This window comes from Sorex araneus, chromosome 4 (genome assembly GCF_027595985.1).
Source record: "Sorex araneus isolate mSorAra2 chromosome 4, mSorAra2.pri, whole genome shotgun sequence".
NCBI classification, from domain to species: domain Eukaryota; kingdom Metazoa; phylum Chordata; class Mammalia; order Eulipotyphla; family Soricidae; genus Sorex; species Sorex araneus.
The window spans coordinates 218,652,777-218,677,006 of NC_073305.1; the positions used below are offsets into that span (position 1 = coordinate 218,652,777).

Sequence of the window (24,230 nt, forward strand, 5' to 3'; positions counted from 1 at the left end):
TACAGCCAAGGAAGGCGTCACGCCACGTCCTCTGCACGAGAGACAGACAGACAGACGGACGGACGGACACACAGCCTTTGTCTGGGGCAATTCCCCCCAGGGTGGAGCTTCTGGGACCTCAAGGTTCTCAGGGTCACTCCCGGCACACGGAGGATCCAACGGGGGTCGGCCACACACCAAGGCAAGTGCCTGGCCCGGACTATCTCCCTGGCCCGACACGGGACTGAAGGGACCAGGCCACGCCCGGTGTCACTTGGGGAAAATAAGAATCAGGATGCAATGATTTTGCAATAAAACACGGTAGGTGGGGGCCAGAGGGATGGCACAGCGGGGAGGGCGTCTGCCTTGCACGCGGCCGACCCGGGTTCGATTACCAGCATCCCATAGGGTCCCCTGAGCACCGCCATGAGTAACCCCTGAGTGCAGAGCCAGGAGGAACCCCTGAGCATCCTCAGCTGTGACCCCCCCCAAAAAAAGAATAAAATAAATAAATAAAATACGGCAGTGGTGGGTTTCCAGTGCTGAGCTGGTGCTGACCAGGGAAGGCGCCCGGAGGACAGAATCCGCCAGGAAGGCGCCGTGGGGGTCAGAGGTCACGTCCTGTGAGTGTCTCAGGACCTGAGATCCCGGTGGGCGAGCTGGGGGAGGCACCCCTCACTCCCTGGGGCCAGCACCTGGGTGAGCCACTTCTCCCAGGAGGAGAGGAAAATCCTCCGCAGGGCCCACAAACGGGCCTTTGTTTCCGGCCCAGCCCCCGCCCCCCCCACCCCTGCCCTGCTGGGGCAGCCAGGAAACCTCGGCCGCTCCTCCCCCACAGTCGCCCGCCCGCAGTGCTCAGACTCTCTGGGAGTGTGGATCAAAGGCCTGCTCCTGCGGGGAGTCCGTGGGCACTGTGAGACCCTGGGGACGATGCCCGCGGTGGCCACAGCCCAGGGGCAGACACTACTTGGCCCTTTTGGGGGGGGCAGAGGAGAGGACCAGAGGGGCTGAGCCACGTGCGCAAGCGCGCTCGGCGTGGGGCAGTGGGCAGCTCCAGCCCCCACAGCCAGGACCAGCTGGGCACAGGCCCGGCCTCCGCCAGAAGCCTCCGGACAGCTGGGCCGAACACACACGCGTGCACACACACACAGACACACACACACACAGATGTACAGACACGTACAGACATACAGACACACATCTCTTCCTTTAACTTTTTTTTTCTTTTTGGGTCACACCTGGCGATGCTCAGGAGTTGCTCCTGGCGGTGCTCGGGGGGACCCTATGGGATGCCGGGGATCGAACCCGGGTTGGCTGCGTGCAAGGCAAACGCCCTCCCCGCTGTGCTATCGCTCCAGCCCCTCTTTTAATTTTTTTTTTTGGCTTTTTGGGTCGCACCCAACGATGCTCAGGGGTGACTCCTGGCTCTGTGCTCAAGAATTACTCCTGGGTGCTCGGGGGACCCTATGGGATGCTGGGAATCGAACCCGGGTTAGTTGCAGACAAGGCAAGTGTTCCACCCGCTGTCCTATCACTCCGGCCCCACATGTCACGTCTTACTTTGTTCTGGGGCCACACACAGGCGCTCAGGAGCTGCCCCGGGCGTGGTGTCGGGATCAGGGGGTGGCAGCTCAGCCAAGGGCCCTGAGACCCCTAAAGACTTTCACAGTCTTTACCCTCTGCTGCAAACAGCCTGCGGCCACTGTCCTGGGGCATGGGTGGGAGGAGGGAACCAGCCGCTTCTTCCAGGCAGCCCTCACTATCGACTAGGACAGTGTCCCTGCGTGCCTCTAGGGAGCCGGCAGGTTTATTTTACACTCGGCCTCCGCGCCAGCTGCCCCGGCACCCGGCCTGTGCACTCTGCTCCCTGCCGCTCCCCTCACCCCGCGCTGTCCTCACCGTTCCTGTTCCTGTCTCTTGTTTACTGTCCTTAGCACGGACACCGCCCCCGGGAAGCCCTCCTGGCTCTCATTCAGGGTTAGAGATCAGCCTTTCTCACAAAACCTATTGATCTTTTGGAGGACCGGCCTCCCGGGTGGCGCTCGGAGGGGCCTGGGAGTTAATCCCAGGCACAAGCCGGCTCCATGCCCAGCCTGGTGCCGTCGGCACTGTTGGGGCTGCAAACCACCTGGGGTTACCCAGGGGTGCTTGGGGGGCGAGGAGGTACCAGAGATCAAACTTAGGTTTCTGTGTGGCAGGAAGCAGGGAGGGGAGGAAGGAGGAGGGAAGGAAGGAGGAAGGCAGGTAGGAAGGAGGGAGAAAGGGTGGGAAGGAGGGAGGGAGGGAATGGAGGAAGGAAGGAAGGAAGGAAGGAAGGAAGGAAGGAAGGAAGGAAGGAAGGAAGGAAGGAAGGAAGGAAGGAAGGAGGGAAGAAGGAAGGAAGGAAGGAAGGAAGGAAGGAAGGAAGGAAGGAAGGAAGGAAGGAAGGAAGGGAGGGAGGGAGGAGGGAAGGAGGGAGGGAGGAAGGAGGGAAGGGAGGAAGGGAGGAAGGAAGGGAGGAAGGGAGGAAGGAAGGAAGGAAGGAAGGAAGGAAGGAAGGAAGGAAGGAAGAAGGAAGGAAGGAAGGAAGGGAGAGGAGGAAGGAAGGAAGGAAGGAAGGAAGGAAGGAAGGAAGGAAGGAAGGAAGGAAGGAAGGAAGGAAGGAAGGAGGGAGGGAGGGGAGGGCGGGTGGAACCCCAGGCACAGACAGTGCCTTGCCCCTCGACACGCCCAGGCGGCCCCAGATCCCGAGCTCTGAATCTGGCCCCGCCCTCCAACTCCAGAGTCGCTCAGACCCCCCCGCCCCCACCCCACAGGAAGCGTTTCTTGGAGCACTTCAGCCCCATCCCCCAGGTCCCGTGGAGCCGTGCCCACCGGGGTGGCTGCGGGTCGGGCCAGCGCCCGGCCACTGCCCGAGCCCCCGCCCGCGGCCCTGCACCCGCCTGCTCTGTCTGTCTGGGGTCGGGGCGGGGGCTGCGCTCAGAGCCTTCCCCGGCTCCGTGCTCGGGACTCGGTGCTCAGGGCTGAGTCCCGGTGGTGCCAGGGGCTGAAACGGGCCCCGTGCGAGGCTGGTGCTGGGACGGCGCCCGCCCCGCTGTCCCGCCCTCAGGCCCTCGCGGCGGACAGGGCTGTGTGGCTGTGCGGCGTCTCTGAGGCCGGGAGAGGCCAGCAGGAAGCGTTTGCTCTTTTATTTATTTTTTTGGACTTTTTTGGGTCACACCTGGCGATGCTCAGAGGTTCCTCCTGCGTCCTGCGCTCCGGAATCGCTCCTGGCGGTGCTCGGGGGACCCTGTGGGATGCCGGGGATCGAACCCGGGTCGGCTGCGTACAAGGCAAACGCCCTCCCCGCTGAGCTAGCGCTCGGCTCAAGGACCGTTTGCTCTTCTTGGGGGAGTATTTTTTTTGTTTTTGTTTTTAATTTTACTTTATTTTATTTATTAAATTTTTTTTTTTGCTTTTTGGGTCACACTCGGCAATGCACAGGGGTTCCTCCTGGCTCTGCACTCAGGAATTACCCCTGGCGGTGCTAGGGGGACCCTATGGGATGCTGGGAATTGAACCCGGGTGGCAAACACCCTCCCCGCTGTGCTGTCGCTCCAGCCCCCTTCTTGGGGGAGCTAAAGGTTTCCAGGAAGCAGCGAGAAAAGCTGGTCAAAGGTGCTGAGAGTCTGGGCAGCGGGAAGGCACCTGGGCCACGGCCGGGCGCGCGGGAGCGGGGGGGCCCCGGGGGGGGGGGACGGCCAGCGGGAGCAATGGCACCCGGCGATGACACAGCCCTGTCCGGGTGCGAGGACACAGCCCTGCCTGCCCGCCAGGAGAGGAAGCTTCTGACTCTGGTCTGTGGGTCTCTGCCCGTCTCCCCCGGCACTTCCTGCTTCCGGCCCCCTCCCGGGAGCATCCGGCCTCCGAAGCCCCCCCCCACCCCCCGACGGGCAGGGCTGGGGCAGTGACGACCCCTCCTCTCTCCCTGCAGAGGAAATAAATCTCACTTCCTCAGCCCGCCTCCCGGGCCCGAACCGAGGACACAGGGGAGCCGGCGCTGGCCCTGCACGCAGCTAACCGCAGTTCCACGTCTGTCACGGCCTAGAGTCTCGAGCACTGAGCCAGGAGTCATCCCCTGAGCACTGCCAGCGGTGGCCTTTGAGCACCCCGTACATAAAAAATAAACTGGCTTCCTGCTCATGTCTCTGGGGACGAAGGCTACTGGGGGGTGGAGGGGGGAGAATTCAAAATAAACTTCTCATGGATTGCAGAAGTTATAGATTCAGGGGGCCGGGGGCGGGGGGCTGCCTCAAGTGTCCTCTGCTCCAACTCGGCATCTGAAGTGCTCCCCACCACGTGGACCAGAACCAGCCACACGCGCCCCCTTCCTCCCTGAAGCCTCAGTTTCCCACTCACCCGCGTCTCCAAAAGCAAGGAGCTGGCCGGAGGGCGCCGGCAGCCCACAGAGCAGCGTCTCTGGGGGGGCTCGAGCAGAAACGCCCTCCCAAGGTGACCCCACCGGCTCGTTCCCGGGGGTCAGGCACTTCTGCCGCCTCCGTCTGGAGCACCCCCCACCAGAGCGGCGGCTTCTGGATGTTTCCACTCTCGGGGGCTCCCACAGCCTCCCGAGGACCCATCACGGAAGGCTGGGCCCCCTTCACGGGCACACGCAGGCCCAGGCGACGGTCACGGCACACGCCGGGAGACACACGCACACACGCGCACACGCACACGTGCACTCACGGTGCCCGCAGCTCCGGCCAGCCCAGCGCCCGCCTGCGTCCAGCACCCTGTCTCTGCCATGCCGCGGAGTCCCCGTGGGGGAGGCTCTGGCCGGGGTGCAGGGGACCAGACCCCAGCCCTGGAAGATGCTCTGATCCGGGTGCAGCTGGAGTCTCCGGAGACGGCTGTGCCTGCCACCCAGCCGGGCCTGGGGAGGGGGGGAGAGGGCTGGGGGGGGGAAGGGGGCGGGAAGCAGCGGCCCAAGACCCAAAGGCAGACGCGCTGCCAGACAGACACGGCGCGGAGACGCGGAGACGCACGGCGCAGAGACAAAGGCACGGAGAGGCAGGCAAAATGGAGACCCAGAGAGAGCAGGGGGGCCGGGGGGCTTCCGGGGGCTTCCAGGCGGCAGCTCGGGGGAGGGTGGACCAGGCGCCCCCTGACCGGGACACGTGGCTCCTGGCCACTCCCCCAGGGTCCAGGTGTTTTTCGGGTGCAGACGCACCCCCTGCACGCCCCCCGGTCTGAGCTAAATGGATGTCAGCTCAAACATCTAAATGGATCCCCGGGGTTCAGCCTATGCCACGGTGGGGGGCTCAGAGGGGCACCCGGTCCTTTCAAGGACCCCTGGCGCAGGCGAAGCCCTTGGAGTGGGGGCGTTCCTCCAGCCCGCTCCCCACCATCTGAGCGGGGGTCCATGCCAGTCCGTAGGGGCTAGAAGGGGTGTGTGTGTGTGGGGGGGAGCAAGGACCCAGCGCTTGGTGGGGTTTGAAAGGAGGGCTTGGGGGGGGCTGCTCCTTGGTTGCCATGGCGACAGCAAAGGGGGTGGAGAGCCAGACCCGGGGCTGCTGTGAGAGACATGCTGGTTCTAAATCACCGTGACAGCGCCTCACCGAGCTATTACGCCGTTGCCGTGGCAACCAATGGGATCAAGTCGCAGAGGAAATCTATAATTATTACAAGCCAGATAGCGACGACGACGAGGACGAACCCGCACAGTAATCAGCACGCTGGGGCAACTCAAGCTGAACTCTGCGGGGTGGGGGGGGGTCTCGGAGGGGAGGACGCAGACCCCAGCCACCCGCACACCCCAGACTCCGGGCGGGCGGCGGCAGGTCTGTGGATAGTCCAGATCAGGAGACTCTTGGCACAGGCGAAGGGAACACGAGGCGCAGCCACGGAGGAATCGTCAACATCTGACCGCTGGAAAACACTCCCGGGGACCTGCTGTGGAAATTTCCGGAGACAGCAGAGTTGCAAGCACCTTCCAGCCAACATCTGTGTGTGGCCCCGGGCGGCTCCATCCCCGTCCCCGTCCGCCTGCCGTGCCAGCGACGCAGCCTCCCGGCCGGCCACGGCCCCCTCCTCTTTCTCCGTCCTTCGTCCTTCCTCCTCAAACACTGACCCTGCGTGAAGCCCGGGGTTTGATCCACGTCGGACGGAAAACGCAAGGGCTGCTCAGGGCCACGAGACAGCCAACAGGCAGGGCGCCTGCCCCGACACGGCCCACTCTGGTCTGGTTCCCGGCGCCGTGCGTGGTCCCCCAGCCTGCCGGAGGGGTCCCTGAGCACCCCGGGGGTGGCCCCCCAAACCCCAAAGCCACGATGTAGTTTTGTCTAAACAGGATGAAACCGGTCTCTCGGCCCATCCGCTCAGATGCTGACATACCCACTGTGCCTGTGACGGGAGTCACCCCTCTTTGTGGGTGACAATGAGGTGCCACCTGACCCAGCAGCGAGAGGAGCGTCTGTGCCCAGAGAACTCCCGTCTCTGACTTGTAAAGCCCCCCGCCCCCAGCCCCCCGGCCCCCGCATTCCTGTCCCTGCTGCTTCCAGCCTCCAGCCCAGAGCCGCAGGAAGGCCGTGAGAGTCACGGGTGTGCGAGTCACCGGCCCAGTTTTCATCTGGTGGCGTCACTGCCAAGGAGGGGGCAGAGCAGAGATGGCGTCAGAGCCCGGTTCCACGCCACTGCGAGAGCCAGAGCTGGGCCTGCTGGGGAAGCAACAGAGACTGAGGGAAACCCACAGCCCGGGCCCCTGAAGTCAACACGACACGGACCGGGAGACCCCCGAGCCCACACCAGAAACCCAGGGGAAACTGAGTCACTGATTCAGAGCCAATCTGAAATCAACACAGAAACTGAGGGACCCCCTCCTCACAGCCAGGACACCTGAAAGCAACATGACACTGACAGGGAAGGGGGGGGGCCACCACAGCTGACACCAACAGGAAACTGAGGGAGACCCGGAGCACACTCCTGAAGGCAACAGGACCCTGAGAGAAACCTCAAGCCCGTACCGGAAATCAGCACAGAACTGAGGGAAACCCGGAGTCCACCTGAAACAGAGGCAGGAAACTGAGAGAAACCTCAGCCCGCACCTGAAGACACAGACTGAGGGAACCTCCTGGGCTGGAGGGACAGCACAGCGGGGAGGGCGTTTGCCTTGCACGCGGCCGACCCGGGTTCGAATCCCAGCATCCCATAGGGTCCCCTGAGCACTGCCAGGGGTAATTCCTGAGTGCATGAGCCAGGAGTGACCCCTGTGCATTGCCGGGTGTGACCCAAAAAGCAAAAAAAAAAAAAAACTGAGGGAACCTCCACACCTACCTGGCCACAAGGCCAAACTGACAGGGAAACGCAGGCGCCACCCAAGGAAACGTGAAACTGACAGGAAGACCGTCCTGCTGACTCCGCAGCCCCCACTCTCCCCAGGGGCCTCTGGAGGGTCCCAGCCGGCTGGCTCCTCTGAGGACCCCCAGCCTCAGCGTCTGAAGAGACCCCTGGCACCTCAACCCCCGCCTGCCTGTCCTAACAGCGTCCCCTCCGAGGAACGCCACCTCTTCCCACCCCTGGGAAGCCAAAGCGCCCATCACAGCTAAAAGGAGGCAGAAGCGGGTCCGGGGCCGACGGAACCCCAGGAGCGCTGGCCCCTGACCTCTAGCCCATGAAGCCTGGCCCCTGGCCCCACGCCCCAGGCACACGGGGCTGTAAAAATTAACCTCTCGGGGAAGGAACTTGACTTCTGCTACTGAATGTCAGACAGTCGGATTAATTAATTAATACACAGGCGGGGAGAGCAGCCCTCAGAAGCCGGCTACTCGTGCTGAACTTCGGCCTAGCCGGGACGGGCGAGACCCAGACCTGGAGGTGGGCAGGTGGGGCGGGGGAGGGGCTGGAACAGTGGGGAGGGCACTTGCCCCGCATGTGGCCGCCTGGGGTTCAAGCCCCAGCAACTCTCAAGCTTCCCCGCCCGAGCACTGCCAGGAGAGGATCCTGAGCGCAGAGGCACGAGGAACCCCAGGTGTGGCATTCCCCGTCCCCCCGCCAAAAAAAAAAAAAGAACCAGAGCATAAGACCTCAGTTTCCCTGGGCAGAGCAGACGTCACCTGGTGCAGGTTTCAGCCCCTGTCAGGACCCAGGTGCCTCTGACGGGGTGAAGGGTGGGAGTCAGGTGACCTCTGCCCTAGGATGACGGAACAGGTGGCCTGGGGCTGGACGGGTTCTCTTGGGGCCTTCAGAGGTCGGGGTGATGTGACATTCAAGGCCAGCGGTTGGAACTGGTTTGCTGGTTTGCAGCTGCTTCGTCGGGAGGGACCGAGGCTTCCTGATTTATTTGTTGTGGTTCCAACTGAGCATAAACCAGCACACGAGGCAAACACGCCATACCCTGGGCGTCTTGAATATCACCGTCACTGCCGTCCCGTTGCTCATCGATTTGCTCGAGCGGGCACCAGTAGCGTCTCCACTGTGAGACTTGCTGTTACTGTCTTTGGCATATCGAATATCGAATATGCCACGGGGAGCTTGCCAGGCTCTGCCGTGTGGGCGGGATACTCTTGGTAGCTTGCCGGGCTCTCCGAGAGGGGCGGAAGAATCGAACCCGGGTCGGCCGAGTGCAAGGCGAACGCCCTACCTGCTGTGCTATCGCTCCAGCCCCATCTCGAATATGAATAATAATAATAATAATAATAATAATAATAAGCCTTTGTTCATTTCGGGGAGCCACACCTGGTGGTCCTCAGGGCTGCTCCTGGCGCTGTGCCCGGGAGTGAGCCCTGGCAGTGCTCGGGGGCCATATGTAGTCCTGGATGTAGAATCCTGCCCCACAGCACAAGCGCCTTGCTCGCTGGACTGCCTCTCGGCCACCGTCCACGCTCCTCAGAGATGCAGGAACGCACACGAAGCAACCCGGGAGGAAATGTGGCCGGGGCGGGGTGGGGAACGGAGCTTCTACGCGGCCTCGGCCGAGTGCTCTGGCGCTGCCTGCTCTTCCCTTCCCGCGTGTCTGGAATCTTGGTCACTGATCTGGATCATAACTTACGCCGGAGGGGCCGGGGAGGTACTCCCGCAACCATGCTCAGGGCCGTTTTGTTTGTTTTCGCTCTTTGGGTCACACCCGGCGATGCTCAGGGGTTCCTCCTGGCTCTGCCCTCAGGAATCACTCCTGGCAGTGCTGGGGGACCCTATGGGATGCCGGGGATCGAACCCGGGCCCGCACCGTGCAAGGCAAACACCCTCCCCGCTGTGCTATCGCTCCAGCCCAGGGCTGTTTTCTAAGACCCAGCTGGTCACGTGCTGACTCTAGCCAGGTCCTGCAGGCGTGGCGGTGTGGCGGTGTGGGGTATGAGACACACGTGCTCCATTGTATGACTGAAACTCAATCATGGCCAACTTTGTAACTCTATATCTCATGGTGATTCAATTAAAAAAAAAAAAAAACTAAGTGGGTTGGAGTGAGAGCACAGCGGGGAGGGCATTTGCCTTGCACGCGACTGACCCGGGTTAGATTCCCAGCATCCCACATGGTCCCCTGAGTACCGCTAGGAGTGATTCCTGAGTGCATGAGCTAGGAGTGACCCCTGTGCCTCGCCGGGTGTGACCCAAAAAGAAAAAAATAAGTGAAAAATCCCTAAGAGCCGTGCTCCAGCCATCCGAGCCGCGCCCGGATCCGCTTCATTAATTTCTCCAGCCCGTCTGCAGGAATGAAGCCAGTTCCGACAAATGACACACAGACGACATCCACGGGAGCCAGTGCGTGTCTAGACACTTAAGGACGGGACGCAGCAGCCAGGAATGGCTCGAGAGCCCCGGAAGCGCTGGAGACCCCCCCACCCCCCGTAGCAGGGGTGGGGTGGGGGGGTGCTCCTTCCGAGCAGTGGCAGGAGGAGCCAACCTCTCCCAGGGGCCCGTCCCGGGCCCGTGACTCGGAACCAGGTCGGCTCGGATCCCATCCCCGGGGGCACTGCCGCGAAGCTGGAAGTAGGTCGGCACCATCTTGGGATTGTGCAGTCCTGGTGGACGCCCGACACCTCCGCTCAGCTCTGCCCGGCGTGGCTGGCGGGACTTGGGCCGGGGACTCGGCGCCGGCCAGCTGCCGGCCTGCCTCTGGAGCAACCCCCGCGGGAACCGGCCCCGCCTCGCCATAACGGGTGACCGTCCGAGCCCCTGCCCCGCCGGGGGGCTGCAGCCGGAGACGGACGTTGTCCTGGGCCCACCAAGCTGGAGATATTCCCCCCCAAGCCCTCCCCGGCACGACAGGCTGCTCCTCTCTGAGCCGCGTTCCACGGGAGCCTCGAAACCACAGCTCGGGGCCCCGGAAGCACCGAGTCACCAGGGGATGAGCTTGGCAAGCGGGGGCCCTGGGGCTGACCCCCGGAACTGCATGGGCCCTTGAGCGCTGCCACAGCCCCACCCGAATCCCACCGTCACGCGCACACACAAGGTGACAGAAAGAAAACACAGGAGGCTGGAGCAATAGCACAGCGGGGAGGGCGTTTGCCAAGCACGCGGCCGACCCGGGTTCGGTTTCCAGCATCCCATAGGGTCCCCTGAGCACCGCCAGGAGGAATTCCTGAGTGCAGAGCCAGGAGTGGCCCCTGAGCATCGCTGGGTGTGACCCCCCCACAAAAAATTAAAAAACAAGTCCCACTTCCTCCCTCCCCAGGTGGTGATCCGTGTTTTTGCACCAGGGGCTCAGGTGTCGGAGAACAGGAGGGACCTTGTTCTGCAGGACCTGTGAGCACCACACTCCATCTCCCGCCTCCACATACACAACACACGCCCACACACACACAACCCCCCACCCAGTATTTGCAGCCCTAGTCTTTCTGCACTGACCCACAGCATTCATTTAACATTTCTGTTTTGGTTGTGTTTGCTGGGTCACACCTGGCAACTGCTCAGGGGCTGCCCCTGCCGTGTCACTCAGGGGTCCCGGCAGGGCCGGGGACGGACCCTGGGCCTGTCGCCCGCAAAGCTGAAGGTGCTCCAGCCCTTGGAACCATCGCCCCAGCCGTTCCCCTAGTTCTGCCAGAAATAAACGGAGGCGGAAAACGTCCTATTACTGCTCAGAGGCTGAGAGCAGCCGACTGGGAGCTGCAGAGACAGTAAGGGGGGGGGCGCTCGCCTCGCACCCGGGCCCGATCCCTGGCACCCCGTCTGGTCCCCTGAACCCCGCCAGGTGTGATTCCCGAGTGCAGAGCCAGGAGTCGGCCCTGAGTACTGCTGGGTGTGACCAACGAAACAAACAGAGAAAGACTTTAGACTCCTGCTGTCCCCTCCACACCTGTCCCCAGCACACCACGGCCAGGCGTGGAAAGACCATGAAAATGGGTGCAAACTCCACAGAGCACCCACCCCGCCCTGTGGGCACAAGGCCAGGCCACTGGAACAACAGGAAGGGGAGCTGGGAAGGAGTGAAGAGGAATAAAAACGAAGTTACTGAAAGTTAAAAAAGAACAGCAAAGGGGCTGGAGCGAGAGCACAGCGGGGAGGGCGTTTGCCTTGCACGCGGCCGACCCGGGTTCGATTCCCAGCATCCCATAGGGTCCCCTGAGCACCGCCAGGGGTGATTCCTGAGTGCAGAGCCAGGAGGAACCCTTGTGCATCGCCGGGTCTGACTCCCCCCCAAAAAAGGAAAGCAAAGCCTGCCATCTGGTATCTGCCCCCCGAGTTCCTCCTTCACCCTCTGGGGTCTTGGTCTCACGGACTCCTGGTCACTCCTGGTCACTGAGCATGATGGGGTCACGTCCTCCTGCAGGGGTCGGGGTCTCGGGCGCCCGTCTCTGGTCTGCATGTTCTGTGTCCAGGCCCACCCCGTCAGCTGCCTTCTCGAGTGTCCCACGGGGCGAGGCTGCCTCGCTCTGACAGGTCCCCCCACCCAGCTTCTCCCGTCCAGGAAGCTGTGACTGGCGGCCCTTAGCGGTGAGGGACCCAAAGCCACCAAAGGAGGTGGGCTTGGAGCTCAGTGGCAGCCAGGACGCGTGGGGATAAAGTTGAAGGCCCCGAGTCAGGGCGCGAGCACACGCGTGTGCATGCGTGTGTGTGTGTGTGTGTGAGCAAGCCCCGCCCACACCAGCTTAGATGTGGGGGTACCCCCTGCCCTGACACACTGTGACAGCACACAGGGGCTGGAGCGATAGCATAGCGGGGAGGGAGTTTGTCTTGCACACAGCCGACCCGGGTTCGATTCCCAGCATCCCATAGGGTCCCCTGAGCACCGCCAGGAGGAATTCCTGAGTGCAGAGCCAGGAGGAACCCCTGAGCATCGCCGGGTGTGACCCAAAAGGCCAAAAACAAATGGAGAGCACACATTTCTGTGGTTCTTTTTTGGAGGGAGGGGGCACAACCAACAGTGCTCAGGGTTTACTCCTGGCTCAGTGCTCAGGGGTCCCTGAGCAGGGTTTGGGGGAGCCTGTGCAGCACCAGGGGTGGGTGGAACCAGGGTGGCTGCTGCCCGGCCAGCGCCTCACCCCGACTCTCGGCCCGGCCCGGCTGTGGGCCTAGGAGTTCTGGCAGGGGGTTCTGGTGGCCCCAGAAAAGGGCGTGTCCCGTTCCAGAAGCTTCTAGCCAGGTCAGCGGGGCCCGGGCCGTCGCCAGGGGGCAAAGGAGGCTCTGTGGGCACCGGCTCCCCGCTTGCCCCTCGGACTGGCCCCCTCCTCGTCAGCCTCTGCCCCTCACCGTCCGGGCCCTGCCTCCCGCTCTCTGGGGGGCAGGATTGTTTGTACGTGAGACAGAATCACGTCAAAATCACGTCAATGTCCTGGTTAATGACCTACCAGGCGCCTGGGTGCCGCCTCCTCCTCGCCTGGGCCTGGCCTTGGCTGCCCCTGCTGCCCACCCGCTCGGGTGGCCACCCCACTTCCATCTCTGGAGGGAGGCTGCTCTCTGCAGCTCCAATGCCTCTTCCTCCAAGAAGGCTTCCCTGACTTCACCGGTTTATCGTCCAGGTGGCTGGGCAGGTCAAAAAGCTGGTGTCCTGGGACGAGCCGCTCCCGGGGGCCAGCTCAGGACCATCCACCTCAGACGGCCTCTGCCCCTGAGCAGGCGAGAACGTGGAGGCAGAGGTGGCCGGCCTAGGCCTACGGACACGCCAGGCTCTGACTTCTGCACTTCGTGCATCCTGGGGCCCGGGGGTGGAGCCGTTTTGCGGCTGGGGAAACTGAGGCCCCGAGGGGCACAGGGCTCAGTACCATTCTCGAGGCAGATGCGTGTCTGGGGCTGGGGGCCCGGCGGGTGTAGACAGGGCAGACTCGGAGAAGCACGGTCTTTCCAGCAACGGACCTTCCGAGGGACAGGGCGGCCCCCTGCGACCAGGGCGGCCGCTTCTCCCTCCCTCCGGCCATCCGCCCGGAGCCTCAGTGGGTTTTGCCTCCCCCGGGACGCTGAGAGCCGGAGCCTCGCGCTGGCGGCTGGGGGGCTAATGCGGGAGGGGGGCCCTTTCCAGCCGCACGTGCACGGGCCTGGGGCGGGGACGATGCATGAAGGTGTCCGCCTTGCTGGGGACAAGCGCGACTCTTCGACCTGGGCCGGCAGGGGGCCTCTGAGAGGGAAGAGGGGGCGCAGGGCGCTCTGTGCCCCCCAACCGAGCCCCTGAGGATCGGCAGCGAGCCCCCCGAGCGTCTCCTCATCTTGCCAGACGTCCCCGGGGAGGACTCGAGCCGCTCCTGTGGCAGGTCCCCCCAGTCTCTGTGCTTCGGGGGTCACACCCGGGGGAGCAACTTAGCGAGGTTCCCAGCCCGGCCCTTGGCTGCCCAGGCCCTGCCGGGGCTTGAACCCAGAGCCGCACTCGAGCCCTGGGGGCCCCCTCCCGGCTCCCCTCTGCCTCCTTCGGTGCCAGCCCAGTGGGGAGGGCGTTTGCCTTGCAGGTGGCTGGCGCGGGTTCGATCACTGGCACCCCCCCCGGGTCCCCTGAGCACCGCCGGGAGTGATTACTCAGTGCAGAGCCAGGAGCAAGCCCCGAGCATCACCCAAGAAAGCCAAAACAAACCAACAGAACAAACCCGCACCCCCCTCCCGGCTCTAGAACCCGCTCTGGCCTTCTCCAGCCTCGCCGACAGAGTCCAGCCTTGAAACCCCGCCCGGCGGCGGGGACGGGCGGGGAGGCTGCTCGGGGCGGGGGGGGGGGGTGTGTGATCATTCGTCTTGCGTGCGAGAGGCCCCAGGTCCAGGCTGGAGCCTTGTGGCCCCCCATCCTGAAACGGAGGGACCTGTTCACTGACCTCCTAGGGACACTGCTCTCAGTGCTCGGGAGTCTCTCCTGGCTCGGTCGGTGTTCAGGGGGCCCACACGACACCGTGACGGAGCGAGACTCCCAGCACGCGAGATTCCTGCTCCCGCCCGTCAGGTCTTCCCTCTGGGCCCAGGGAGCGGGTCCGAGGCAGGGGTGAGGCAGCTCTGTCCCGCCTCGGGGGGTTTCGGTATCTGGACCGTCTCTCACCGGCCACAGGATACAGGCACCCGGGCCGTGGGCCGCCGAGGAGAACCAGCTGTGCCTGCGGTGAGTGCCCAGGGCCAGCCCCGAGACCCCACGGCCGGGCTGGCCGGGGACACGGGCTGCTCGGGCCTGACTGAGGGGGAGTTAAGGGCTGGTGCGTGCCGCTCTCCTCCTCTCCCCCGGCTGCGCAACCACCCAGCCGGCACGGATCCGGACAGAAACCTCAATTACCCCACGGGGCGAGAGCCAGCCGGAGCCCATGCTGGCTGCCAGGTTAAAAGAATAAAAAAACAGGCGATGCCCAGCACGAGGGACTCGGGGTTTGGCAATCAGCGTTTCAGCGGGTGTGGACCGAGGGACGCTTCAGAATCATGCCTGGGGGTGAAATTCTTTTTTTTTTTCTTTCCCCCTTTTGGAGCATCACACCCGGCGATGCTCAGGGGTTCCTCCTGGCTCTGCACTCAGGAATCCCTCCTGGCGGTGCTCGGGGGACCCTATGGGATGCTGGGAGTCGAACCCGGCTCAGCCGCGTGCCAGGCCAACGCCCTCCCCGCTGTGCCATGGCTCCGGCCCCGAGAAGATGAATCTTGCCACCGTCCTACACCCCAGCGCCGCGGCAGCAGCCCTGCCCGACCCCCGCCTCGTTCCTCGCAAAACCAGTTTCCTTGGCGTTTGCTCCCACTGTGCGTCTGTTTGGGGGAGCGGCCACCCCAGCGAGCGGCCACCCCCGGAGGCATCTTCGAGGCTCAGTGCTGAGCACAGGTTTTGGAGCCTTGCACTGCTTCTACAAGGACCAAGAACGAAGTGGGGGGGAAGGTGTCCCTCTGGACCTCCCCCCCCCGCCCCGCCACACACCTGTCTTGCCCTCTGGGGGCAAAGAGGAGCCACTGCACACCTGGCCCCGCGCCCCACACGCTCGGCACACGCTCGGCACACGCTGGGCACACGCATGTGGGGGCCGTTTGCTGAGGATGGCAGCGCATGCCGGGACCATCCCCCGCGCTTCCCCGGGTCCGGCTTTATAGTCCTGCTCCCCCCCCTCGCCCGTCTCAGGGCTGGGCCAGGGCGCCCCCAGCCCCCCCATCCCCGGCCTGGGTCCCGCGCAGAAGGAGGCGGCTATGTGTGCTGCGTTGCTCTCTTGGCGGGAGGAGGCGGCGGGGACCGACCTGCTGAGTCTGACCTTCCTGGGGTCTCCCCGCACTGGGCGCGCGGCCCTCTGGAGACCCCTGTGGATGCTGTCAAACCAGCTGCCGGGTCCATGCGCGGCCCGAGGAGCTGGTGCTGGGGTGTCCTGGGTCACCCCAGTGCTGCTGGGTGGGGGCCGGTCGGGGACCAGGGGTTGCCAGGGTTCAAACTGGGCCCAACTACAGGCTGGCCTCAGCCTTTGTCTCATCTCCCGGGCCCTGGGAAGGACTGCGGTGGGGGGCGGGGGCGGTGATAATGGGGGTCCCCGAGGGCTGCCCCAGCTCCCCGTGGCTCTCGGTCAAGGGTCTACCAGCTCTGAGCCGCCCCACCTGCTTCTGCAAATGAAACGGTATCTGCACGCCTGCCCTTCCCTGGCTGCCTCCATGGCACGAGAGACGCGAGTGGACTACGGTGGCCACACACCCCACTGGCCCTCAGGGGGCCGCTCTGTGCCCCAGGAGGGAAGCGCGAGTGCCCGGTCACACCCTAGGTCGCCCGCCCGTGCCCTCCACACCCTCTTTTTTTTTTTTTTGCTTTTCGGGTCATGCCTGGCGACGCTCAGGGGTCACTCCTGGCTCGTGCACTCAGGAATTAACTCCTGGCGATGCTCAGGGGACCCTATGGGATGCTGGGAATCGAACCCGGGTTGGCCGCCTGCAAGGCAAACGCCCTCCCCGCTGTGCTATCGCTCCAGCCCCACACTCTGATTTTATTTTATTTTATTTTGGTTTTTGGGTCACACTTGGCGATGCACAGGGATTCCTCCTGGCTCTGCACTCAGGAATCACTCCTGGCGGTGCTCGGGGGACCCTATGGGATGCTGGGAATTGAACCCGGGTCGGCCGCGTGCAAGGCAAAGGCCCTCCCCGCTGTGCTCTGACTCCAGCCCCCCCACACTCTGATTTTAAAATCTGATTTTTTTTATAGACCTTGGAGGCCGGGGATGGAACCAGGTCCTCACACGCGTGAGGCAAGGGCTCCCCGTTACCCGCCCACGATGGGGTCTTTCCCAGGCTTCTGGCCCCTTCCGCAGTTGTCCCACCGCACACGCAGCTTCTAGAAACACCTTCCTCCCTCCAGCCTTCCTCCAAACCCCTTCAGGCCTCGCCGGGCTGCGGGGCCGAGTGCAAACTCACCCTGGCTTCACGGGGCTGGGCCTGCACGAGCTGTCTCCCTACACCCCCCCAGGCCTCCCACCCAGGGGGCTGGAGCCATAGACCAGCGGGGAGGGCGTCTGCCTTGCACTCAGCCGGCCTGGGTTCGATCCCCGGCGTCCCACAGCACCGCCGGCAGTGACCCCTGAGCACTGCAGGGTGTGACCCCCCAGAAAAAAAGACAAAACCAAAAGGCCCCCCACCCCCGCAGGGTGGCCTGGCAGGGGAGGTGCCGACCACCCCGAACTGGACGCGGGTCAGCCCCGCCGTGCTCTCAGCTCTGCTCTTCACCAGGAGCCACTGTCCCCGGTGCTCGGTGAGTCGGGGACTGAGGGCCGAGCAGGTGCCTCTAGACCCCCCCCCACTTCCTGTCTCCGTCTGCGTCGGTCACGCCACGCTCCTCCGCCGCGCCCGGCTTGACACGGGCTGTGCGGGCGCCTTCGCTAAAGGAACAGATAAAAACGGGGCACGGACGTCGCTTATGCGTCTGCAGAGGCCGCGGCGCTGCTGGTGCCCTGGGCTCGGAGGGCGCCCCCCGTCCCCCCTCCCCGCAGCTCCCGGTGACCCCCTGCTGAGAACACCCTCCCCGCGCTCCCCATCTCTTCCTGCCCCACCCCCAGGGCTGGGGAATGAGCTGGGACCTCGGTCTACTCCCAAGACCCCCCCACGATGAGCCTGGAGAATCCCCTGGTGTGTAGGGGGGCTTTTAGACCTCTCCCTCTCTCCCCCTTCCTCCCCCTCCTCTCTCCCTCTCTCTCCCTCTCTCCTCTCTCTTTCTCCCTTTCTGCCTCCCTCTATCTCTGTCCCTCCCTCTCTCTCCCTCTATTCCATTCTTTCTTCTTTCTCCTTCCCTCTCTCCCTTCCTTCCTCCCTCTCTCCCTCCCTCTCTCTCCCTCTCAGTCCCTCTCTCCTCTCTCTTTCTCCCTTTCTGCCTCCCTCTATCTCTGTCCCTCCCTCTCTCTCCCTCTATTCCATTCTTTCTTCTTTCTCCTTCCCTCTCTCCCTTCCTTCCTCCCTCTCTCTCCCTCCCTCTCTCTCCCTCAGTCCCTCTCTCCTCTCTCTTTCTCCCTTTCTGCCTCCCTCTATCTCTGTCCCTCCCTCTCCCTCTATTCCATTCTTCTCTCTTCTTTCTCCTTCCCTCTCTCCCTTCCTTCCTCCCTCTTTCTCCCCCTCCCTCTCTCTCCCTTCCCCTCCCTCTCTCTTCCTCTCCCTTCCTCTCTGTCCCTCTTTTCTCTCTTTTCTGCCTTTCTGCCTCCTCCCTCTCTATCTCTATCCCTCTCTCTGTCCCTCCCTCTCTCTCCCTCCATCCCTCTCTTCTCTTTCTCCTTCTCTCTCTCCTTCTCCCTGGTATATGATTACGCTGGGGTGCTACTCCTGGCACCGTATCGGTGGTGTGGGTCCCTCCTGGCTCCCACGAGCCCCCCCCCCCCAGCTCCATCTCGCCTCGCCCAACAGCAGGGACCCCGCCACGGGCAGCCTGATCAGGAGTGCCAGGGGAGGGGCCGTCAGCCCTAACAAAGCTGCCGGGCGGTTCTTTGGCTGTTTGGCTGTTTGGGGGCCGTACCCGGCGATGCTCAGGGGTAGTTACCTCTGCCCGGGCTGGGGGGGACCACAGGGGCGCCGAGGATTGAACCCGGGTCAGCCACGTGCGAGGCCAGTGCCCTCCCCGCCGCCCTAGGGCTCCGGCCCCTCCCCGGGCAAGCCTGGCCCTGCAGTGTGAGCGCTGCTGTGCTCGGGAGGAAGGGTAGAATGTTCCGGTTGGGAGAATGGCGCTTTGTCCGCCGCCGCAGCGGCAGGCGTGCCTCCAGCCCCGCCGACGGGGCCTGTTCATTCACCCGTCCATTCACACCCGCGCCCATTAACCGCCCGGCCCACAAAGGAGCCTGCCCACCCAGCCAGCCTCTGTCCCCGCCGCGGCCTCTCCGTCCCCAGTCCCTGTGACATGATCCAGCGCCCCGGCCCCCCCGCCCCGTGCCCATACCTGCCTGGAGTGTTTGGCGGCTGCTGTGGAACGGCCCGCTGGCTCCTGGCGGGCAGGGCTGAGGGTGTCGCCACCCACCCTGCAACACGGAATCCCCTGCAGCGTGGGGGGCTGCGGGACGCGGCACGGCCGGAGGGCAGAGCGCTCTGGCCCGGCCTGGGTGTCCCGCTCCCTGCCCCGGCCCCCGACCCAGGGCCCAGGGCCCAGGCACGTGGTCAGACGCACAGGCAGAAGGGACACGGAAGCGCAGGTGGGGTCGGGTAAAGCACGCGCCTGGCACGTGAGCGGCCCCGAGGCTGGCCCCGCGCCTGGCACCGCTGGGGGTGCCCGAGCAGGTCTGGGCCGGCGGCGTCCCCAGAGCCCCGCTGGCGCCCGACAGGAACGCGCAGCGAGGAGGCCCGAGACCCAGGAGGCCCCAGCACCGGGACACGCGAACCCAAACACCGCACGGCCCAGGCGGCATGAGGCGCAAGGTCGCCAGCACCAGCCGCAGAAGAACAAGTGCTGGCGAGGAGCTGGGACGGCGGCGGGACGGCGGCAGCCGGGGGGAGGGGGGGCGGCATCGGCCGCGACTGCTCGGAAGGAGAACCAGAGATTCACCTCGCCGTAGGCAGGCAGGCCTGTGTGTGTGTGTGTGTGTGTGTGTGTGTACAGGTGTGTGGCAAGTTTATGTATGTATTGTGTGTATGTGGTACGTGCACAGGTGTGCATAGGCGTGTATATGTACGTGGTGTACTGTGTGATATGTGTATGTGATATATGTGCAGGCACGAGGTGTGTGCTGTATGTATGTGTGCATGTGTGTGGTACCTACATGCACATGTGTGGTGCATGGATGGTGCATACGTGTGTGGTAAATGTGCAGGGTGTGTATGCATGCATGTGGTGTGTGCAGTGTCTGGTGCATATGTGTGCACATGTATGTGGTATGGAGAGGTGTGGCATGTCTATGCATGTGATATATGTGGTGTATGTGTAGGCGTGTGGTATATGCATGTGTGTGGTATCTATGTGCACGTGTCTGGGGCATGGATGGTGCATACGTGTGCGGTACATGTGCAAGGTGTATGCATGTATGTGGTGCATGTGTGTGCACACATGTGTGGTATATACATGTGTGTCGCATGTCTACCTGTGTACATGTGTGGTATGTGTATGTGGTACGTATGCAGGTGTGTATGCATGTAGTCTACATATATAATGTGTATATGGCATGTGTGTAGGTGTGAGGTGTATGTGTGGTGTATGTGCATGTGTGTATCTATGTGCACATGGGTGGTGTGTATGTGTGTGATCCATGTGCAGGATGTGTGTGCATGCATGTCGTGTGTGTACAGTATGTGGTGCTTATGTGTGCACACATTTGTGGTGTATCCAGGTATGTGGCATGTCTGTGCATATACATGTGTGATGTGCATATGTGGTATGTATACAGGTGTGTATATGTGTTGTGTGATGTGTGTACATGGTATATGTGCAGGTGTGAGGTGTATGTATACTCTGTGTGCATATGTATGGTATCTATGTGCGTATGTGGTGTGTGGATGGTGCGTATGTGTGCAGAGTGTGTGTGTATGTGTGTGTTGTGTGCAGTGTGCGGTGCATATGTGTCTGCACGTGTGTGGTGTGTATGGTGTGTACGTGTGCAGGACTTGGCAGTGGGTCTCGGGGCACCTGAGCCCTCCACAGTCTGCAAAGGGTCTCCCTGCCCCCGCCCGCCTGGCGGCAGCAGCTCCTGCCTTAGCCCCCGAGCCAGGCCCCTGAGGGCCGGCAGGTGTGGCAGGACGCAGGGAAGCGTGTACGGGGCACACAGTCCACCCCACCTGTCCTGCTGCTGTGTGTGCGTGTGTGCATGTGTGCATGTCTGTACATGTGTGCATGTGTATGTGTGTGCATGTGTACACATGTATGTTTGTACATGTTGTACCTGTGTGTATGTGTGTGCATATGCCATGTGTGCATGCATGTGTGTGCGTGCGTGTGTATGTGTGGACACCGCCCCCACCCCGTGCACTCAGTTTTGCTGGGCTTTCAGCACACGGGAAGCTGGCTGCGGGGTCTCTAGCCCCTGCACCCTAGTCCTACCCAGAGCCAGACGCGTCTCAGGGTCCCGCCCCGCCCCGGCCAAGGGGACCGACCTCTCCTGCAGCCTGTTCTCACCAAATAACCGTCGCAGAGTCCTCTGGGCTCACTTTCCCTCGGGGACACTCTGGGGGTGCCCCAGAGCACCCCAGCCCGGACGCCCCCACCCTGCCTCTTCCGGGCCCCGGCAGCGGGTGGCTGGGCCCAGGGTCCAGCAGGGCCATGCCTGGGCCCAGTGACCTTCTGAAGAAGGTGCCGGAAGGAGGTCACCCCTGACCCCACTCTCCACAGGTGCGGCTCTGGGACCTCCAGCAGGAGGGGTGTCGGGGAGCGGCAGGGGTGCGGCCCTGATAGTCCCCTGGACTCCGACCTCGGCGAGTGGAGTCTTCCTCTTCCACTTGGGGAGGGGCGGCCGGGCACCCCCCCACCCTGAGAGAACAGCCCGGGGGTGACCCCAGCCCGGGGGAGTCCGCACCAGGCTTCCTGCCGGCACCCGGGGGCACGGGGCACGCCAGCCAGGGAGGCTGCAGCCCTGCTCCGGCACCTCCTGACCGGGCACCCCCGACTCGGACTCAGAGAGGGGGACCCGGGTTCAGGAGCTGCGTGCCAGCTGGCGGCTGGCGGGAGGCAGGGGGCGCACGCCCGTACCCTCTGTCCCCAGGAGGGCCCCGGGGTCTTGACCCCTGGGGGCGAGTCTCCCCGAAAGCGCCCCTCCCCCGGCTCTGTGACCTTGCACTTGCAACTCTGCCCCGGCCCCTGAGCGGGCCTGCGGTGCGGGCCGGGACACGGCTTAGCTCCCTCCACGCGGGGCTGGACACGGCGGGCGGAGCCGCATTTGGGGCCTTCAGGATCTCCTCGCCAGACCCCCCCCCCCCCCCGCCCCGGCGCCGTCGGGAGTCCCCCTCCCCCCTGCACCTCCGTCTGTCTCTGAACTCTTCAAGCTCCCAACTCCATCTTGGGGCCTTGAGCCTGGCCGTGATCCTCCGGGCTGGAGGGAGGGGAGCCCCCCCCCGCCCCCCATGTCTGGAACCCGGTTGCCCGGCCCAGCTGGGGGGGGGCCAGGACACGGGGGCTCCGGCTCTCCCTGTCCTCCGCCCCAGGCTCCGAGCAACTCTGGGGGGCCAGGGCTGCAGATGGTCGGAGGGGAGCCCCAGGGTGGGGGACTCTGACCTCCTGGTACCTTTCCCCGTCCCCGCAACAATCCCGGATGCTTCCCACAGCCGCCGAGGCCCCCCAGCGTTGCCACAGCCCCCCGTCTGCAAACCCGACGGTCGGCCCAGGTCTGACCCCGGGCTCAGCAGGAAGGATCTCCGGGGTGCGCAGTCTGTTTCGGGGGCCCCGGGCTGACTTCCGGCCTGGCCCTTCCCGGGCAGCTGTGTGGGGCTTCCCGGGCCTCCGCCCCTCCTGAGAGGGGGTCGGGGTGGGCACACAGCAATGCCCGCGGCCGAGGCAAGGGCGAGAGCACTCGGCCCAGACCCCGGCACCAGCCTTGCCACCCACTGCCCGGGTGACCTTGAGCAAGTCCCCCCCCCCACGGCTCAGCTGTCCTGTGCGGGTGGCGGCATCTTAGCGAGAGCCCAAGAAGGTCTCTGGGGGTGACCTGGAGGGTCTTGGGGGCACAGGAGACGCACACTGCACCCCCAGGGCCCTTCACGGCCTGTCCCCTGCCCCCTGGCCCCATGGTCACCAAGGCCCTGTCTCTCTGTCCAGTTTCCTCACCGCAGTCAACGCCATCCCTTGCCCAGAGCATGGCCCGTGCAACCTCCTTGGCCCGTGCAACCTCTCTGGCCCGTGTGACGTCTCTTGGCCCAGGGCCTGGGGAAATCTTTCAGGCAATGTCCCACCAGTGCTGGGGGTTGGGGAGCCCCCAGGGGCAATCGGCCCCTGGCCCCGGATGGTCCCAGGGAAGCTATTCTGCACAATGCCTGGGGGGGGTTGGGGGGGTGGGCATTTCTGCTCCCTCCCGGGGCCCCACTTACAGGAGGGTCCTGGAGGGGTTCCTAGCTCTGGGGCCCCTTGAAGGGCTTGAACCTCACTCAGTCCCTCCTCCGGCCCCATCGCCCGCACAGCCAGAGGGGAAGATGGGACTCGGGTGGTACAGCCGGGTGGGATGGAGCTGGGGGGGATCAGGAAGAGCCTTAGCAGGTGGCACTTTGGTGAAAAGCCGGAGAGGGGTGGAGGAAGGTGGGCGCCGGTCAGAGGAGGCCTAGCCCCCTCGCCTAGGGTGGACACCCGCTGCCTTCAGCAGGGGAGGGGAGGGGAGCTTCCTGGGGGCAGTCTCCGCGTAGGCAGGCCTCCCTGTGGATTCGTGCTGGGGGGGTCTTCCCAGCTGCCCGGGACCTCCGCTCCCCAGGGAAAGGGGGTGGGGTGGGGGGCTTTGGCTGAGCTGCTCCCCCCTCCCAGCATCTGAAGCAGGGACTGAGGGGAGGCGAGTCCAAACTTATTCGTTATTTTTTTTTAGGAGGGGGGAAGCGGGGGCACCTATCTTCCAAAGGAAAGGAGCCCTAGAAAGCCGGGGCGGACCAGACCCCACTTTAGCGGGGGGCGGGGTGGGGGGTCAGAGTCCACGCCGAGGGGTCGTTCAGGGCAGAGAATGAATTCCTGCAGCCTGGGGGTCCCCGTTTCCGAAAGAAGCGGGGAGCGATGCGGCTCTGGGGGGGGGGGGGCTGGCGACGCGTCCCGGTCCCCGGTGGGGGCGCGGGCCCAGGACCCGGCTCCGGGGGGAAGACGCCCCCCACCCGCAGTTCTGCCCCCGGGGAGGGAGGGCGGCAGGCCGCGGGGTCGGGCCTGGGCCCCGGGCGTGAGGACGCGCCCCCCGCGCCCGCCTTACCTCCGGGCTGGGCTGGGCCGTGCGGGTCCCCGGGCACCGGCTCCGCGCGCCGCTCGCTCCGGCTCTGCCCGGCTTCCCCCAGCGACTCGCGGGCCGCCCCGGCTCCGCCCAGCCGCGCCGGCCAATCAGGCACGCCGGCCCCCGCCCCCGGCTCGCGCTCCAGCCAATCAGCGCGCCCGTTCCGGGCCACCGCCCCCGAGGGGGGAGGAGGAAGGCGGGGCGGGGGCAGAGTCCGGCCCCCGCGGGTGCAGAGCCCAGGGGGGCCCCCCAGGAGCGACCTCGAGGGCTGCAATCCGGCCCCGGGGGGTGAGGACCACGCAGGCCCGGGACCCCTCCCCCACAGGCCGGCTGGAGGGAGGGAGGGGGAGGATCGCTGGAGGAAGTGAGGGGGGCGGGGGATTGGACCCAGACCTACCCCCTCACCCTTGGCTGGACCCCCAGCCGCCCCACCTGCAGCCTGCGGCCCAGATCCGGGCCTAGAGGCTGGGGTTCCGTGCTCAGGGAGCGGAAGGAGCACCCCCACGCCGCCCCCCATCCCGCAGGGCCCCGGCTCAGACCTCCCACAAACCGCCTTCCAGCTCATCAGACAAAACGGCCTGTGTGGGGGGTGGGAGCCTGGCC

General features: G+C 64.5%; 1 protein-coding gene across 2 annotated transcripts in view; it reads right to left on the reverse strand.

Moving 5' to 3' along the window:
* The window catches only part of ABAT (4-aminobutyrate aminotransferase), a 57,419-nt gene extending 33,678 nt beyond the window's left edge, over window positions 1-23,741 (reverse strand). Inside the window, exon 1 of one of the 2 annotated variants that reach the window (XM_004604137.3) lies at window positions 23,610-23,741. The gene's annotated coding sequence lies outside the window, so the exon portion shown is untranslated. Of the gene's footprint in view, window positions 1-4,683; window positions 4,823-23,609 lie in introns of those variants that run through there. The other variant, XM_055136827.1, reaches the window with a different exon arrangement.
* Between the last annotated feature and the right edge of the window lie 489 nt (window positions 23,742-24,230).